The 19,253-nt window shown below is 41.9% G+C and overlaps 1 pseudogene; it reads right to left on the bottom strand.

Annotated features, from left to right (window-relative positions):
* Window positions 1-271: 271 nt before the first annotated feature.
* Window positions 272-1,388, bottom strand: LOC136864923 (SAGA-associated factor 11 homolog; annotated as a pseudogene).
* Window positions 1,389-19,253: the final 17,865 nt, after the last annotated feature.

Raw genomic sequence — 19,253 nt, 5'->3', positions numbered from 1 at the left:
AAATACATTTATTTATTATCACTCATCATTCCATGATAAATATCATCCTCGTCCTCCTTATCCCTTATCTAGCTCCTGCCAGGTCTGGGCATTTATAAATAACTCCCTCAAATTTTATCACTCATCATTCCACTACAAATAACTCCTTCAACAGAAGTATCTTTTTCAATAAATACATATAACTGCTCAATCATAACAAAATTAATTTATGAAAATTAAATAACACTACTCATATAATCACTTCTACATCAATATGTGGTGTAGTTTTAAGCAAGAACGTTCACTGCCTGTATCAGAAAATGAAACATTACCATAACAAGTCATTACTGATTTTATTACAATAACTATTGAAGTAAAAAAACTAACTTAATTTGTCTCATTTTAAGTTTATTTAATGACAATATCCAAAAGTGACACAAATGGGCACTTCGTTTTACTCGCTCTCGATACACACAAATATGCACATAGAATACATTTCTTGAACACTGGTGTTGTTGCTGCTACTAGTGTAGCTGACGTTGTTGATGCTAGCAAAATTTGGTGAACCTTTGTGATTTTTAGATGAACTTTTGCTCTTGTGTTTAGAAGTCTTTTCAAGCTTCTTGGATGAAGAAGAACTGGTTGAGGCAGAGTCAGCAGGAGAAGATGTATTGGAATGCTCCTATGTCAGAGTTTGTGCCACCCTCCAATGCAGCATCACCATTCCATGAACCTTTCTGATTTTTGGGACGTCGAGTACCATTGTGGTCCTTCTTCTTCATTCGCCTATAGAACCAGCAGTCCAATCAGCATCATCGTCATCGACACTCATCATTCCACTATAAGGCGAATCCTACTTAATAATTAGAAATTAATAATAACTAGCAATTTTTCGACTAGCAATTCTAGAGCTAAGTCGTCCCAGCCCCATGCATTTTTCAAGATGTGCAGCAAATTTCAAAGCACCAAGTTTTCGTTTACAGATTGGGCAAACACAATTATCGCGCTTTTTAATCGGTTGCTGACCGAAAATATCAAAATCAGGCGATTCCACAAGTTCAAATTGATTCGAGTCATGTGTATGAGGTCCATCCTCTATATTCGTAAGTCCTATTTTGGCAGACCGATGGGCGTCAAGAACCAGAGCGAACATAATTTCGTCAAGCAAGGTATTATACAACTCCTCACTAACAGTGTCTGATTCGACATTACCATAATAGAGATTGTGGTGCTTCATTTGTCTTTGTACTTCTTCGAAATCCATCATTTAAGACCCAATAGTGTTTTTTTTTCTTCCGAGAATTCCCTTATCTCACCGTCAGTAAGAATTTCACGAGAAACATTTTCAATAACACACAATGAAAGAACTTTCTTGTTCCACGAAATCTCAGATAATCATTCGGAACACATTTTACTAACTATTCTACACGAGCGGTATTTGGTTTGGTTAAGATTACAATCCAAAGACTTCAAATTTGGCTGTCAGGAGTCTCAGCTGAAAACAAAAGAAACATCAACATCTCCACCACAACAATTCAGTATTGCCAACAGTCACAGATAACAGTACACAAAACATTTATCTTTTATTGCATCAACCCTCAGTTATAATCAAAATAATCGGATATCGTCGTGAAAAGTAATATAACATTTTCAGCACAGTTCCTTTAACAGAAGAGAAATCTAGAAGAGTTCAATACTTCGTTAATTCAAGTTTCCCATTCCATAAATCTCGACTGGATTTAAATTATTCAGTGGTTGTGTGTCATGTCGTGTCCCAGTCTGTCCCTGAAATACGGCAAATGAAAGTGATAAACGAACTGAATACATAGGCCTACCGGTACTTCTATCAAACAATACTAATCTGCATTTAGGGCAGTCGCCCAGGTGGCATTTTCTCTATATGTTGTTTTCCTAGCCTTTGTTCAATCGCATGGGAGTATAGCAACGGAATAAAACAACCGGAAAACCCGAATATATGGGAGAAGCTAGAAGATCTGTACACAAAATATCGGGAGGCTCCTAACCTCAGTAAGGTGCATAACACGCTAGATTTACATGTCGGTCTCTAGACAGTGCAATAACTCGCCTACAGCCGTTGCCTACGAGCACTGCCTGCTCGATCTGCATCCGATGGCTGCTTATACTGCCTGCTCATTACCACATTTTAACATGGCATTAAATGAAACACTCCGTTTACAAATATCCACAGCAGTAGTATAATTGGACAGCTCTGCGGCCACCATCCCCACCGGCTCCCAGAGGCCTCCTCCACCACCACCACAGCCAGAGGCCTCCCAGAGGTCTCCTCCACCACCCGCGGGAAATTTGAATTTGTAAACAAAGCCACGTGCTTTTTGACAGCTATCATCGACAACAACGCATCGCTAACCTCAGTACTGCCATCTTGACGGGCCTAAACCTCAGTAAACTTAACCTAACTAGCGCGAGATTGGAATTTGTAAACAAATCCACGTGTTTTTTGACAGCCACGTGCTTTTTGACAGACAACAACGCATCGCTAACCTCAGTACTGCCATCTTGACGGGCCTAAACCTCAGTAGTACCAACTTAACCTAACTACCGCGAGATTTGAATAGGTAAACAAATCCACGTGCTTTTTGACAGCTGTCATCCGCCATCTTTAAACTACAGAGCACCATGCTGCCCTCTATATCTTTGAAATGTGGTGGCGGATAATTTGAAAAATGCTTTCTGATAGCAGCCATCTTTAATCAAGAGAGCACCGTGCTGCACTCTATGTGGTAGCGGCAATTTGAAAACTTCTAAGTGCCCCTGTTTGGAAACAAACCACGTGCTTTTTTTGACAGCTACATCCGCCATCTTTAATCAAGGGAGCACCGTACCGCACTCTTTAGTTGAAATGTGGTGGCGGCAATTTGAAAAATTCCACGTGCTCTTGTTTGGAAACAATGCTACATGCTTATTTGACAGCTACCGTCCGCCATCTTTAATCCATAGAGCACAGCGCTGCCCTCTTTAGCTACTTACCTTTGAAATGTGGTGGCGGATAATTTGAAAAGTGCTTTTTGACAGCAGCCATCTTTAATCTAGAGAGCACCGTGCTGCTCTCTTTAGCTAGATACCTTTGAAATGTGGTGGCAGGCAATTCCACATGACAGCAGCCATCTTAAATCAAGAGAGCACCGTGCTGCCCTCTATTTGGTGGCGGCAATTTGAAAAATTCTACATGCTCTTGTTTGGAAACAAATTCACGCGCTTTTTTGACAGCCGTCATCCGCCATCTTTAATCAACAGAGCACAGTGCTGCCCTCTTTAGCTAGATACCTTTGAAATGTGGTGGCGGCAAATTCCACGTGCTCTTGTTTGGAAACAAAGCCATGTGCTTTTTGACAGCTGTCATCCACCATCTTTAATCAATAGAGCACTGTGCTGCTATCATGCGGGCAATTTCGTCAGTTGTCATCCGCCATCTTTAATCCACAGAGCACCGCGCTGCCCTCTATGTGGTGGCGGCAATTTGAAAAGTTCTGTTAGCTGTCATCCGCCATCTTTAATCAAGAGAGTACCGTGCTGCCATCTTTAGCTAGATACCTTTGAAATGTGGTGGTGGCAATTTGAAAAATTCTATGTGCTCTTGTTTGGAAACAAAGCCACGTGCTTTTTTGACAGCTGTCATCCGCCATCTTTAATCAATAGAGCACTGTGCTGCTATCATGCGGGCAATTTCGTCAGCTGTCATCCGCCATCTTTAATCTACAGAGCACGGTGCTGCCCTCTGCAGTAGCGGGCAATTTGAAAAGTTCTGTTAGCTGTCATCCGCCATCTTTAATCAAGAGAGCACCGTGCTGCCATCTTTAGCTAGATACCTTTGAAATGTGGTGGCGGCAAATTGAAAAATTCCACGTGCTCTTGTTTAGTGAACAAACTCACGCGCTCTTTGTCAGCTGTCATCCGCCATCTTACATCGCAAACCTCAGTGCTACACTCTTTAGTTGAAATATGGTGGCGGATAATTTAAAAAGAAAAATTCTACAGCAGCCATCTCTCGACGCTAATTGCACAAGATGGTGGCTATACATGACTCCTTAAAGGTGCTTATGCAAGATGGCTACTATACATAGGTTCTTATGAGACTCCCTTGGGATGCTTGCGCAAGATAGCGGTTATACAAGGCTCCTTATGAGACTCCCTAGAGATGCTTGCGCAAGATGGCGGTTGCTCTTATGAGGCGGCTTAAGGGTCCTTGCACAAGATGGCTAGAGACGCTCTAAGGATGCTTGCGCAAGATGGCGGACGCAAGATGGCGGCTATACACGACTCCTTATGAGACGCCTTAAGGGTGCATGCGCAAGATGGCTGCTGCTCTTATGAAGAAAGCTAGCTTAGAGGCTAACGTGTCGTGCTAGTTCGATTCATTAAATTTGGGGCTTAAATGCAAAATGTTAAATATCTCGAAAACGGTGCATCGTAGAGCAAAACGGACAAAATTTTTCTACCCAATACCTCGGTTCGCAGTATGGGGAACAAGTAAAAGATAGTCTATTGATGAGATCAACGGTTCGGTTCCTACTTAGGCCCTTTGGCATTCGCTCTGTTTTAGCATGTATGGAAGCAAGTCTTCGCAACATGATCAAGTCTAGCTATGGTAGAGAGTATAGCGTGCCGTGCAGGTTCGATTCATTAAATTTGGGGCTGAAATGCAAAATGTTAAATATCTCGGAAACGGACAAAATTTTTCTACCTAATACCTAGGTTTGCAGTATCAGGAACAAGAAAAACATAGTCTAATTATGAGATCGACGGTTCGATTCCTACTTAGGCCCTTTGGCATTGGCAGCTATCTATTTCTACAAGATGGCGGCTATACATAGCTTCTTATGAGACAGCTTAAGAGCGCTTGCACAAGATGGCTGCTGCTCTTATGAGACGCCCTAGGGGTGCTTGCGCAAGGTAGCAGCGACAAGACGGTGACTATACACAGCTGCTTATGATACGGCCTAGAGGTGCTCACACAAGATGGCGGCTGCTCTGATGAAGAAAGCTAGCTTTGCATCGCGCAGGTATTTTTACACCACTAAACCTCATACCTTTGAAATTTGGTGGCGGGCAATTTGAAAAATTCGACGTGCTTTTTCTTCACAGCAGCTATCTTTAGACAATAGCGGCTATACATAAGCTGTTAAGGCCTCCTCTTATGTCAAGGCATAGCTCTATCGAACAAGTTTAAACCTGCATCGGAATAGCTAGAGTAAGCACGTGCTGCAGTGATGACGTCATTATGCATGTTTAGACTTGCAAATCACTAAAGAAACATAACAAGACTAGAATCGAACACTGCACTCTATACCGTGATCATGTGATCGGAACATTGATTGAAGTGTTTAGAACACTCAATAAGTGATCAAGACTATAATAGAACACTGTACTCGATACAACATGTGTTTAGAACATGTCAGGGGATACCTTTGTTCTAAGAAGATTAGATTACCGCACATTCCTTGTAGGGCTAATAGGCTAAAGGGCTAATGGGCTAAAGGGCTGAAGGAGCAACAACCTCATCGATCGCTATCAGCAAGAACGCTTGTACTTTGTTAAGGGTAGAAAATTAATCTTTATTTGTAAATGGTTTCATGTTCAGAACAAGGAATGGAACCCAGGGGTTACGTCTTACCTAATAAAATCCCCGAGGTGCGATGAGTTACGTTTTTCGAACTAGTGTTTGGAACACTGAACTTTTCAAGATGATAGCAGAGAGTTTAGCAATGTTCTGTTGTTAGATTATAAATTCCGCGCTACAACATGCATAAGGTAGCAGCCTTGAGGTTTACCGCCGTAAAGATGACAAGAGTGAGGTTAGCAATGTTCCGTTGTTGGATTTTAAATTCCGCGCTATAACATGCATAAGGTGGCAGACTTGAGGTTTACCGCCGTAAAGATGGTAGCAGTGAGGTTAGCGACGCTCTATTGTCCTTCAAAGTGAGGTTAGGGTTCGTCAAGAAGACAGCTGTCAAAAACGCACGTGGCTATGTTTACCAAACAAGAGCACGTGGCTGTGACGTCACGGTCACGTGTTATGCTGCATCAGCATGAAAAGATCAATGTCTACACCTACGTAGTTAACACTCTGCTATGTTCACAAGATTTTTTACACATAAGTATTCTTTATGCTTTACGTTCGTGTACATAGGTTATGTTAAGATAGCAGCAGATACAAACGATGGTCACACGCTCTAGTAGAAGATGCATGCATTATCAAAGGGTGGTGTGTACACGCTTTTAAACCTTGCTATTCTTACCGCTGCCATGTTCACAAGATTTTTAAACATCGCTATTCTTTGTACTTTAAGTTCATGCACATAGGCTATGCTAAAATAGCAGCACAAACACATGCGAACTTTGTACATTCTAGTGGAATAAGTTTAGTACTGCGTGCATCATGGATACATGATGTGTACGCGCATTTAAACATGGCTATACTTAATGCTGCTATCATGTTTACAAGATTTTTATACATTGCTATTCTTTATGCTTTAAGTTCGTGCACACACAAGCGATAGTCGTACGCTCTAGCAGAAGAAGTTTAGTACGATAGTCGATACATACATTATCGATAGGTGATGTGTACACGCTTTAGAACATAGCTCTTCTTTGTGCTTTAAGTTCATGCACATAGGTTAGGGATACACAAAAGCGATTGCTACATGCTCTAGCGGAAGAAGCCTAGTACGATACTCGATGCATGTAAAATCGATAGGTTATGCTAAGATAGCAGGACACTTACACGATTTTAGCACAATCTAATAGGAAAAGTTTAGTATGATAGTCGTTTCATGCAAAATCATTAGGTAATGAGTACACGCTTTGAAACAAGGCTATTCTTTGTACTTTAAGTTCATGCGTACAGGTTATGCTAAGATAGCAGCACAATCTAGCGCAAGAAGTTTAGTACGATATTTGTTGCTTGCAAAATCGATAGGTAATGTGTACACGCTTTGAAACATGGCTATTCTTTGTACTTCACGTTTATGGGTATAGGTTATGCTAAGATAGCAGCACAATCTAGCGGAAGAAGTTTAGTAAGAGATTCGATGCATGCAAAATCAATAACGAATATGCACACGCTTTGAAACTTGGCTATTCTTTGTACTTTAAGGTCATGCGTATACGTTATGCTAAGGTAGCAGCACAATCTAGAGGAGGAAGTTTAGTACGAGAGTCGATGCCTTCAAAATCGATAAGTAATATGTACACGCTTTGAAACATGGCTATTCTTTGTACTTTTAAGTTCATGTGTATAAGTTATACTAAGATAGCAGCACAATCTAGCGGAAGAAGTTTAGTACGGGAGTCGATGCATGTAATATCAATAAGTAATATGCACACGCTTTGAAACATGGCTGTTCTTTGTACTTTAAGGTCATGCGTATTGGTTATGCTAAGGTAGCAGCACAATCTAGAGGAGGAAGTTTAGTACGATATTTGTTGCTTGCAAAATCAATAGGTAATGTGTACACGCTTTGAAACATGGCTATTCTTTGTACTTTAAGTTGATGGGTATAGGTTATGCTAAGATAGCAGCACAATCTAGCGGAAGAAGTTCAGTTAGAGATTCGATGCATGCAAAATCAATAAGTAATATGCACACGCTTTGAAACATGGCTGTTCTTTGTACTTTAAGGTCATGCGTATAGGTGTTGCTAAGGTAGCAGCACAATCTAGAGGCGGAAGTTTAGTACGAGAGTCGATGCTTGCAAAATCGATAAGTAATATATACACTCTTTGAAACATGGCTATTCTTTGTACTTTAAGTTCATGTGTATAAGTTATGGTAAGATAGCAGCACAATGTAGTGGAAGAAGTTTAGTACGGGGGTCGATGCATGTCATATCAATAAGTAATATGCACACGCTTTAAAACATGGCTATTCTTTGTACTTTAAGGTCATCCGTATAGGTTATGCTAAGGTAGCAGCACAATCTAGAGGAAGAAGTTTAGTACGAGAGTCGATGCTTGCAAAATCGATAGGTGATGTGTACACGCTTTGAAACATGGCTATTCTTTGTACTGTAAGTTAACACGTATAGCTTATGCTAAGATAGCAGCACGATCCAGCGGAAGAAGTTTAGTACGAGAGTCGATGCATGCAAAATCGATAGTTGATGTGTACACGCTTTGAAACATGACTATTCATTGTACTTTAAGTTCATGGGTATAGGTTATGCTAAGATAGCAGCACAATCTAGCGGAAGAAATTTAGTACGATATTTGATGCATGCAAAATCGATAGGTAATGTGTACACGCTTTGAAACATGGCTATTTTTCGTACTTTAAGTTCATGTGTATAAGTTATGCTAAGATAGCAGCACAGTCTAGCGGAAGAAGTTTAGTACGATATTTGTTGCATGCAAAACCGATAGGTGATGTGTACAGGTTTTGAAACATGGCTATTCTTTTTACTTTAAGGTCATGCGTATAGGTTATGCTAAGATAGCAGCACAGTCTAGCGGAAGAAGTTTAGTACGATATTTGTTGCATGCAAAACAGATAGGTGATGTGTACAGGCTTTGAAACATGGCTATTCTTTTTACTTTAAGGTCATGCGTATAGGTTATGCTAAGATAGCAGCACAATCTACCGGAAGGAGTTTAGTACGAGAGTCGATGCATGCAAAATCGATAGGTAATGTGTACACGCTTTGAAACATGGCTATTCTTTGTACTTTAAGTTCATGTGTATAAGTTATGCTAAGATAGCAGCACAACCTAGCGGAAGAAGTTTAGTACGATATTTGTTGCATGCAAAGTCGATAGGTAATGTGTACACGCTTTGAAACATGGCTATTCTTTGTACTTTAAGGTCATGCTAAGATAGCAGCACAATCTAGCGGAAGAAGTTTAGTACGAGAGTCGATGCATGCAAAATCGATAGGTGATGTGTACACGCTTTGAAACATGGCTATTCATTGTACTTTAATTTTATGTGTATAGGTTATGCTAAGATAGCAGCACGATCTAGCGGCGGAAGTTTAGTACGATGGTCGATGCATGTAAAATCGATAGGTGATGTGTACACGCTTTGAAACATGGCAATTCATACTGCTGCTCTGTTCCCAAGACTTTTAAGCATAGCTAATCCTAATGCTGCTCTTAACGACGTCGAGCTAAGGATTGATTACGTGACCGTGACGTCACAGCCACGTGCTCTTGTTTGGTAAACATAGCCACGTGCGTTTTTGACAGCTGTCTTCTTGACGAACCCTAACCTCACTTTGAAGGACAATAGAGCGTCGCTAACCTCACTGCTACCATCTTTACGGCGGTAAACCTCAAGTCTGCCACCTTATGCATGTTATAGCGCGGAATTTAAAATCCAACAACGGAACATTGCTAACCTCACTCTTGTCATCTTTACGGCGGTAAACCTCAAGGCTGCTACCTTATGCATGTTGTAGCGCGGAATTTATAATCCAACAACAGAACATTGCTAAACTCTCTGCTATCATCTTGAAAAGTTCAGTGTTCCAAACACTAGTTCGAAAAACGTAACTCATCGCACCTCGGGGATTTTATTAGGTAAGACGTAACCCCTGGGTTCCATTCCTTGTTCTGAACATGAAACCATTTACAAATAAAGATTAATTTTCTACCCTTAACAAAGTACAAGCGTTCTTGCTGATAGCGATCGATGAGGTTGTTGCTCCTTCAGCCCTTTAGCCCATTAGCCCTTTAGCCTATTAGCCCTACAAGGAATGTGCGGTAATCTAATCTTCTTAGAACAAAGGTATCCCCTGACATGTTCTAAACACATGTTGTATCGAGTACAGTGTTCTATTATAGTCTTGATCACTTATTGAGTGTTCTAAACACTTCAATCAATGTTCCGATCACATGATCACGGTATAGAGTGCAGTGTTCGATTCTAGTCTTGTTATGTTTCTTTAGTGATTTGCAAGTCTAAACATGCATAATGACGTCATCACTGCAGCACGTGCTTACTCTAGCTATTCCGATGCAGGTTTAAACTTGTTCGATAGAGCTATGCCTTGACATAAGAGGAGGCCTTAACAGCTTATGTATAGCCGCTATTGTCTAAAGATAGCTGCTGTGAAGAAAAAGCACGTCGAATTTTTCAAATTGCCCGCCACCAAATTTCAAAGGTATGAGGTTTAGTGGTGTAAAAATACCTGCGCGATGCAAAGCTAGCTTTCTTCATCAGAGCAGCCACCATCTTGTGTGAGCACCTCTAGGCCGTATCATAAGCAGCTGTGTATAGTCACCGTCTTGTCGCTGCTACCTTGCGCAAGCACCCCTAGGGCGTCTCATAAGAGCAGCAGCCATCTTGTGCAAGCGCTCTTAAGCTGTCTCATAAGAAGCTATGTATAGCCGCCATCTTGTAGAAATAGATAGCTGCCAATGCCAAAGGGCCTAAGTAGGAATCGAACCGTCGATCTCATAATTAGACTATGTTTTTCTTGTTACTGATACTGCAAACCTAGGTATTAGGTAGAAAAATTTTGTCCGTTTCCGAGATATTTAACATTTTGCATTTAAGCCCCAAATTTAATGAATCGAACCTGCACGGCACGCTATACTCTCTACCATAGCTAGACTTGATCATGTTGCGAAGACTTGCTTCCATACAAGCTAAAACAGAGCGAATGCCAAAGGGCCTAAGTAGGAACCGAACCGTTGATCTCATCAATAGACTATCTTTTACTTGTTCCCCATACTGCGAACCGAGGTATTGGGTAGAAAAATTTTGTCCGTTTTGCTCTACGATGCACCGTTTTCGAGATATTTAACATTTTGCATTTAAGCCCCAAATTTAATGAATCGAACTAGCACGACACGTTAGCCTCTAAGCTAGCTTTCTTCATAAGAGCAGCAGCCATCTTGCGCATGCACCCTTAAGGCGTCTCATAAGGAGTCGTGTATAGCCGCCATCTTGCGTCCGCCATCTTGCGCAAGCATCCTTAGAGCGTCTCTAGCCATCTTGTGCAAGGACCCTTAAGCCGCCTCATAAGAGCAACCGCCATCTTGCGCAAGCATCTCTAGGGCGTCTCATAAGGAGCCTTGTATAACCGCTATCTTGCGCAAGCATCCCAAGGGCGTCTCATAAGAACCTATGTATAGTAGCCATCTTGCATAAGCACCTTTAAGGAGTCATGTAGAGCCACCATCTTGTGCAATTAGCGTCGAGAGATGGCTGCTGTAGAATTTTTCTTTTTAAATTATCCGCCACCATATTTCAACTAAAGAGTGTAGCACTGAGGTTTGCGATGTAAGATGGCGGATGACAGCTGACAAAGAGCGCGTGAGTTTGTTCACTAAACAAGAGCACGTGGAATTTTTCAATTTGCCGCCACCACATTTCAAAGGTATCTAGCTAAAGATGGCAGCACGGTGCTCTCTTGATTAAAGATGGCGGATGACAGCTAACAGAACTTTTCAAATTGCCCGCTACTGCAGAGGGCAGCACCGTGCTCTGTAGATTAAAGATGGCGGATGACAGCTGACGAAATTGCCCGCATGATAGCAGCACAGTGCTCTATTGATTAAAGATGGCGGATGACAGCTGTCAAAAAAGCACGTGGCTCTGTTTCCAAACAAGAGCACATAGAATTTTTCAAATTGCCACCACCACATTTCAAAGGTATCTAGCTAAAGATGGCAGCACGGTACTCTCTTGATTAAAGATGGCGGATGACAGCTAACAGAACTTTTCAAATTGCCGCCACCACATAGAGGGCAGCACGGTGCTCTGTGGATTAAAGATGGCGGATGACAACTGACGAAATTGCCCGCATGATAGCAGCACAGTGCTCTATTGATTAAAGATGGTGGATGACAGCTGTCAAAAAGCACATGGCTTTGTTTCCAAACAAGAGCACGTGGAATTTGCCGCCACCACATTTCAAAGGTATCTAGCTAAAGAGGGCAGCACTGTGCTCTGTTGATTAAAGATGGCGGATGACGGCTGTCAAAAAAGCGCGTGAATTTGTTTCCAAACAAGAGCATGTAGAATTTTTCAAATTGCCGCCACCAAATAGAGGGCAGCACGGTGCTCTCTTGATTTAAGATGGCTGCTGTCATGTGGAATTGCCTGCCACCACATTTCAAAGGTATCTAGCTAAAGAGAGCAGCACGGTGCTCTCTAGATTAAAGATGGCTGCTGTCAAAAAGCACTTTTCAAATTATCCGCCACCACATTTCAAAGGTAAGTAGCTAAAGAGGGCAGCGCTGTGCTCTATGGATTAAAGATGGCGGACGGTAGCTGTCAAATAAGCATGTAGCATTGTTTCCAAACATGAGCACGTGGAATTTTTCAAATTGCCGCCACCACAATTCAACTAAAGAGTGCGGTACGGTGCTCCCTTGATTAAAGATGGCGGATGTAGCTGTCAAAAAAGCACTTGGTTTGTTTCCAAACAGGGGCACTTAGAAGTTTTCAAATTGCCGCTACCACATAGAGTGCAGCACGGTGCTCTCTTGATTAAAGATGGCTGCTATCAGAAATCATTTTTCAAATTATCCGCCACCACATTTCAAAGATATAGAGGGCAGCATGGTGTTCTGTTGATTAAAGATGGCGGATGACAGCTGTCAGAAAAGCACGTGGATTTGTTTACCGATTCAAATCTCGCGCTAGTGAGGTTAAGTTGGTAGCACTAAGGTTTAGGCCCGTCAAGATGGCAGACTGCGGATGACAGGTAACGAATTTACAGCTACTGCGATAAAGAGGGCAGCACGGTGCTCTGTAGTTTAAAGATGGCGGATGACAGCTGTCAAAAAGCACGTGGATTTGTTTACCTATTCAAATCTCGCGCTTGTTAGGTTAAGTTGGTACTACTGAGGTTTAGGCCCGTCAAGATGGCAGTACTGAGGTTAGCGATGCGTTGCTGCCTGTCAAAAAGCACGTGGCTGTCAAAAAACACGTGGATTTGTGTACAAATTCAAATCTCGCGCTAGTTAGGTTAAGTTGGTACTACTGAGGTTTAGGCCCGTCAAGATGGCAGTACTGAGGTTAGCGATGCGTTGTTGTCGATGATAGCTGTCAAAAAGCACGTGGGTTTGTTTACAAATTCAAATTTCCCGCGGGTGGTGGAGGAGACCTCTGGGAGGCCTCTGGCTGTGGTGGTGGTGGAGGAGGCCTCTGGGAGGCCTCTGGCTGTGGTGGTGGTGGAGGAGGCCCCTGGGAGGCCTCTGGCTGTGGTGGTGGTGGAGGAGGCCTCTGGGAGCCGGTGGGGGTGGTGGCCGCAGAACTGTCCAATTATACTACTCACAGCAGATGGCAGCACCAACCGGCTCCTGAACTGTAGGAATGAAATAGCGGGAAATAGGGTAGTAGTAGTAGTAGTAATAGTACTGTATTTGTTTACAGTGAAAATGGTGTACTGCTGCGTGCCTTTCTGCAAATCAAAGAAAGGGCAACCAGAATGCCGTGGTATTTCATTCCATGACACGGGCTTTTTCAGGAGATCCAATTGAAGCCATGTTTAGCTCTATAAGAATGGGAGACATGACTGACATGACATGACTGACTCCCGGGCTACTCAGAATTGCATAAAAATAATTCTGAAATCCGGTATTTTAATGTCCACCGATGGTGCTAACGTTGTCCACAAACAAAATTCAAAATTTTCTGCGTCAGTATCCTCTTCCGGACTTGACGAAACAGAACCAGTGATGCCCGCTGAGTATGTACTTGATTTACTGGAAGATGTCCGTGAGCCCTCTAGTCAGTGTATGTCACTTTGGAAACTGCATCCCATGCATTAGTGTGTGGTTATTTAGTGCATGAAATCGAAGAAAAAACAATGCAGCACGTGCTAGAGTAACGTTTCCACCTCAGTTAATGCATCCCCATCGATAAACTCAGACAGTCTGATAGAGGAGGCCTGCGCTATCCCCAGCAAGGATTTATTGGCCTAATTATGGGGCTACAGAAATTTGTTGAGGCAGCTCTACCGTACTGCAAGAAATCTGCAAGTCTGCTCCAGACTATAAAAAACTATGTTCTACCCTCTTTAAATAATAATAATACTGTTATTTGTTTTACGTCCCACTAACTACTTTTACGGTCTTCGGAGACGCCGAGGTGCCGGAATTTAGTCCCGCAGGAGTTCTTTTACGTGCCAATAAATCTACCGACACGAGGCTGTCGTATTTGAGCACCTTCAAATACCACCGGACTGAGCCAGGATCGAACCTGCCAAGCCACTCAGCCCGGCTCTACCCTCTTTGTGCCACTGTAAGATTTTAAAGTGTGTTAGTAACAATAAGCACCAGGAACTTGTGTCAGAAACTGTGGTGGCCAAATTCGTGAAACCTCTACTTAGTAATATAGGGAAGTACTGTACCGGTAACGGCGGTACAAACTAAGTCCCCGTCATAAAAATCTTAAACTTACGTGTTATGCTCCGGACCGCTTACGAAGGACTGACTAGGCAGCGAGCAACAGCTGCGCGCGTGTGACGTAGTGAGCGGGTGACGTCACAGCATGCCTCGCCGCACTACAGAGCCTGGACTGATGTAGAATATTCTACGAGTTTCGACGGATAATAACTTTTCCCACGATAATAATTTAACAAATTGAACTACATCACCATATAACTTAATCCTTTAGCTATGTTCCTGCCAAATTTCAAGTGAATCTGACTTGGGACGGTAAAGTTATGGAACAAGAGGTGGAGGTCCGGATCAAATATAAATACGTACTGCTTCGCTCAGCAGAGCAGTGTGTGTTACAGCATGTTATAGTGAGCAGCAGTGCGCTGCAGAATATGATACCAGTTTGTGGCCGGGATTTCTATAAGCACCCTAGTCTGTAGTATTCGCACAGTCAGTTCGCGGGTACCGTGATCGAGCGTGAAGCCGCTACTAAGTTTCAAGTTTGTGGACTTTAATCTAATTGTGTTGAATGTGGACTGATGCAGATTTCTTTACATTATGACAACCTTTTACTCCGATAGGACGTGAGGTGAATTGTGTATCGTCTGGACATTATCTATTGACTGTTACTCTATACGAGTGTCCAAACGTTTTCGAGTGTTCGAAATTGAAATTTTATGGACTTAGAACTGATTGCTCCTTGCCGAGGACTCAATACTTTTAAGTTATAAACTGTGTTTAAATCCAAATTTAATTTACCAATCCATAAACTGTGTCGACGTTTTAGGTAATGAACTGTGAACTGTGCATGTGTGAACAGTGCATTTCTATTCTAATGAACAGTGTATTCCAATGCTACGAACATGTACTTTACGAACAGTCGAACCAAGGACTGTCAGCACTCAATTAATTTTGTCTTTTGGTTTCATATTATTTTCAACACGTGAATGAGTTCTGATTCACGAGCGGAACATCTTTATTTCATTTAAATTGAACAGTGCTTCAATAAACTGAGTCATGTGACATTACTTTACGTTGTAATAGGTGCAACAAACTTTAAGTAACTTTAAACTCGACAATCAGTTCCGAGTGGACTTTATTTTGTGAATATTTCTTTCACTTGACACGTGACAAAATTAAGTGACATTTCACCGAGACATTTGTGTTTGGACTTTGTTAAAAGCATTTATAAACACTCTATCATCTGTGCAGAAGCAGCCTTTGCACTAACTCGCCCCAGAGCTGAACGATGTTCATTCATGTTCACCATTTACAAGGACTACCTCGACGCCATGGATCTTCAAAGCACCGAATAGATCTTCTAGAACTTCCATCGGGGGACGAATGACGGTTCGTTGCTATGGAAAATGGAGCTGCCGGAATCCAAGGACATCGCCAGCCATAGGACGAGGAACGTTTTCGACTGTATACGCTGTACAGAGGTGATATTAATTTCAATTTTTTAATAAACTCTGAAACAAAAGTTTTAGGATTTCTTTTGAACAAACCCTCTCCCTCTGTATGCACTTCAGCGACTGGTACACGCCCTGCGTCTCATCTCTACCGAAGTACCAAATTTACTGTTACAGTACCATACAGACAAAGTTTACAGGTTTTCTTATTCGTCGAAATCTCTTTCTCGAAAAGTCCTGAAGCTATCACTCTCTAGAGTAGCACTTTATGCATACAATTATTTAATTTTTCTGTTACTTTCAGATTTAAAATTTTGATTGTATGCTTATCTAGCTGTATTCACGCGATAACTGGGTACGTCTGGTGCTGCGATCTAGCGGTAGATTGTTTGTAAGACGTGTTACACATTTGAATATGGAATGAGCAGGCAGTATAAGCAGCCATCGGATGCAGATCGAGCAGGCAGTGCCTACGAGATATATAAGGCCGGGAAATACAGCACACTAGACTCGTCCTCGAGATACTTCCGGCAAGTGCCGCTAGAGTTCTCTTTACTGATCTGTCTCGCCCGCTCATTACAACAGTTCGAATATGAAAAACTATAAAAATTCATTAAAACTAGTAATTTCAGAATCAAAGATAGACCATGAGCAATTGTTTGACTTATTTTCTACAACGCATTTCTTACAACATGCTTAAACGAAATAAGTAATTCACGAAAGAAGCAGAGAAATCTGATAACGAGTTTGTCACTTCTTACCGATTCCTTTAATTGTGCTTCCGAGTATCCGATAAGCGGATCGAGATTGCGGTCATAAATAACTTTGGGTTTGATCGCCCTTTATCCAATTATCAGCGATCCAATCTTTTCCTCCGCACATCTGATATTTTGACATTCATGTTGAAGCCACTGTTTGGTGAGCGATGTTATGCCCGTTACGCAAATATTTAGCGTCGTTTCGCCGTATTTCTCTTTTTTCTTCCCGTAAAATTAAACTTGTGTTCGCCTCTGTGGTCTAGTGGTTAGTGTGATTAGCTGTCACCCCCGGAGGTCCGGGTTCGATTTCCGGCCCTGCCACGAAATTTGAAAAGGGGTACGAGGGCCGGAAATGGGACCACTCAGTCTCGGGAGGTCAACTGAGTAGAGGTGGGTTCCATTCCCACCTCAGCCATCCTCGAAGTAGTTTTCCGTGGTTTCATATTCTCCTCCAGGCAAATGCCAGGATAATACCTAACTTAAGGCCACGGCCGCTTCCTTTCCTCTTCCCTTCCTGTCCTTTCCAATCTTCCCATCCCTCCACAAGGCCACTGTTCAGCATAGCGGTTGAGGCTGAATGGGCGAGGTACTGGTCATCCTCCCCAGCTGTTTCCCCCCACCCAAAGTCTGGTGCTCCAAGACACTACCCTTGAGCGGTAGATGTGGGATCCCTCGATGAGGCCGAGGGAAATTTCGACCCTGGAGGGTAAACGGATGAAGAAAAAAGAAGAAAATTAAATTCGTTCTAACGGGAATAAAGCTCCTAATTGACTATTTTTAGCATGCTTCTCAATTTGGTTTGCTTTTTGGTCAAGTTCAGATACCGTAAAACTTCTTTTTCTGATTTCATTACCCGTATCCTACTTCTCAAATTACAGATTATTTTCTGTAATCTGGTATTTAATTTTCTCATCCGTATATTTTTTAGATTTAACAGAGATACTCGTAGACTTTCCTTGATATAGAAACGAGACGTGTACTCCTTTTCCGTTTGTCAATCAATCAATCAATCAATCAATCAATCAATCAATCAATCAATCAATCAATCGATCAATACTGATCTGCATTTAGGTCAGTCGCCCAGGTGGCAGATTCCCTATCTGTTGTTTTCCTAAACCTTTCCTAAATGATTTCAATGAAATTGGAAATTTATTAAACGTCTCCCTTGGTAAGTTATTCCAATCCCTAACTCCCCTTCCTATAAATGAACATTTGCCCCAGTTTGTCCTCTTGAATTCCAACTTTATCTTCATATTGCGATCTTTCCTACTTTTATAAATGCCACTCAAACTTATTCGTCTACTAATGTCATTCCACGCCATCTCTCCGCTGACAGTTCGGAACATACCACTCAGTCGGGAAACTCTTCTTCTTTCTCTCAGTTCTTACCAGCCCAAACTTTGCAACATTTTTGTAACGCTACTCTTTTGTCGGAAATCACCCAGAACACATCGAGCTGCTTTTCTTTGAATTTTTTCCAGTTCTTGAATCAGGTAATCCTGGTGAGGGTCCCATACACTGGAACCATACTCTAGTTGGGGTCTTACCAGAGACTTATATGCCCTCTCCTTTACATCCTTACTACAACCCCTAAACACCCTCATAACCATGTGCAGAGATCTGTACCCTTTATTTACAATCCCATTTATGTGATTAAACCAGTGAAGATCTTTCCTTATATTAACACCTAGATACTTAAAATGATCCCCAACAGGAACTTTCACCCCATCAATGCAGTAATTAAACCTGAGAGGACTTTTCCTATTTGTGAAACTCACAACCTGACTTTTAAGCCCGTTTATCAACATACCATTGCTGCTGTCCATCTCACGACATTTTCGAGGTCATGTTGCAGTTGCTCACAATCTTGTAACTTATTTATCACTCTATAGAGAATAACATCATCCGCAAAAAGCCTTACCTCCGATTCCACTCCTTTACTCATATCATTTATATATATAAGAAAACATAAAGGTCCGATAATACTGCCTTGAGGAATTCCCCTCTTAATTATTACAGGGTCAGATAAAGCTTCACCTACTCTAATTCTCTGAGATCTATTTTCTAAAAATATAGCAACCCATTCAGTCACTCTTTTGTCTAGTCCAATTGCACTCATTTTTGCCAGTGGTCTCCCATGATTCACGATCCATGATCAATGTGGCTGACTTATGTAGATATGGTATGTTCATCGTTATCTGAATCGGAACTTTTACTAAATTTTGATGGCAATACATCATTTTTGGGAGCTGGGCGATTCCTGCGTTTGACATTTTCCTGTCTGTGAACAGGATACACAATGAAAACAGAAGGAAATTTCATTGATGTGCTTACACTGAAATATGTTTTATGAGAAAAATTGCTAGGTACCTAAAGAGATCCTACTATATCACTTTGCTGCACTCGGAAGGGAAATAACGGAACGCAATTTTCATGGTTTTTTAGTGTCATCCGAAATACAGAGAGGTACACAACAGTGCACCTTCTTCTCAACCTCACAGACACTCACCGATAGAAACAATATTCCCAATAAATTGCACAAAATCAACACAGCATCACAATTACTCCGCGTATCACAATGTTAAAGTCCGCCAAGAACAGAGCGGAAACCTGACATCTAGCGGCCAAACCGTGAACACGGTCGGGCAGCTTTTTCAGCGACAAATTAGTAGCTATGTCCCGGCTTTATATATCTCGTAGGCAACGCTACAGCACTGCCATCGCATGCAGC

Source organism: Anabrus simplex, chromosome 2 (genome assembly GCF_040414725.1).
Source record: "Anabrus simplex isolate iqAnaSimp1 chromosome 2, ASM4041472v1, whole genome shotgun sequence".
Taxonomy (NCBI): domain Eukaryota; kingdom Metazoa; phylum Arthropoda; class Insecta; order Orthoptera; family Tettigoniidae; genus Anabrus; species Anabrus simplex.
The sequence above is the reverse complement of the archived record's forward strand: the minus strand, read 5'-3'. Positions and strand labels throughout refer to the sequence as shown.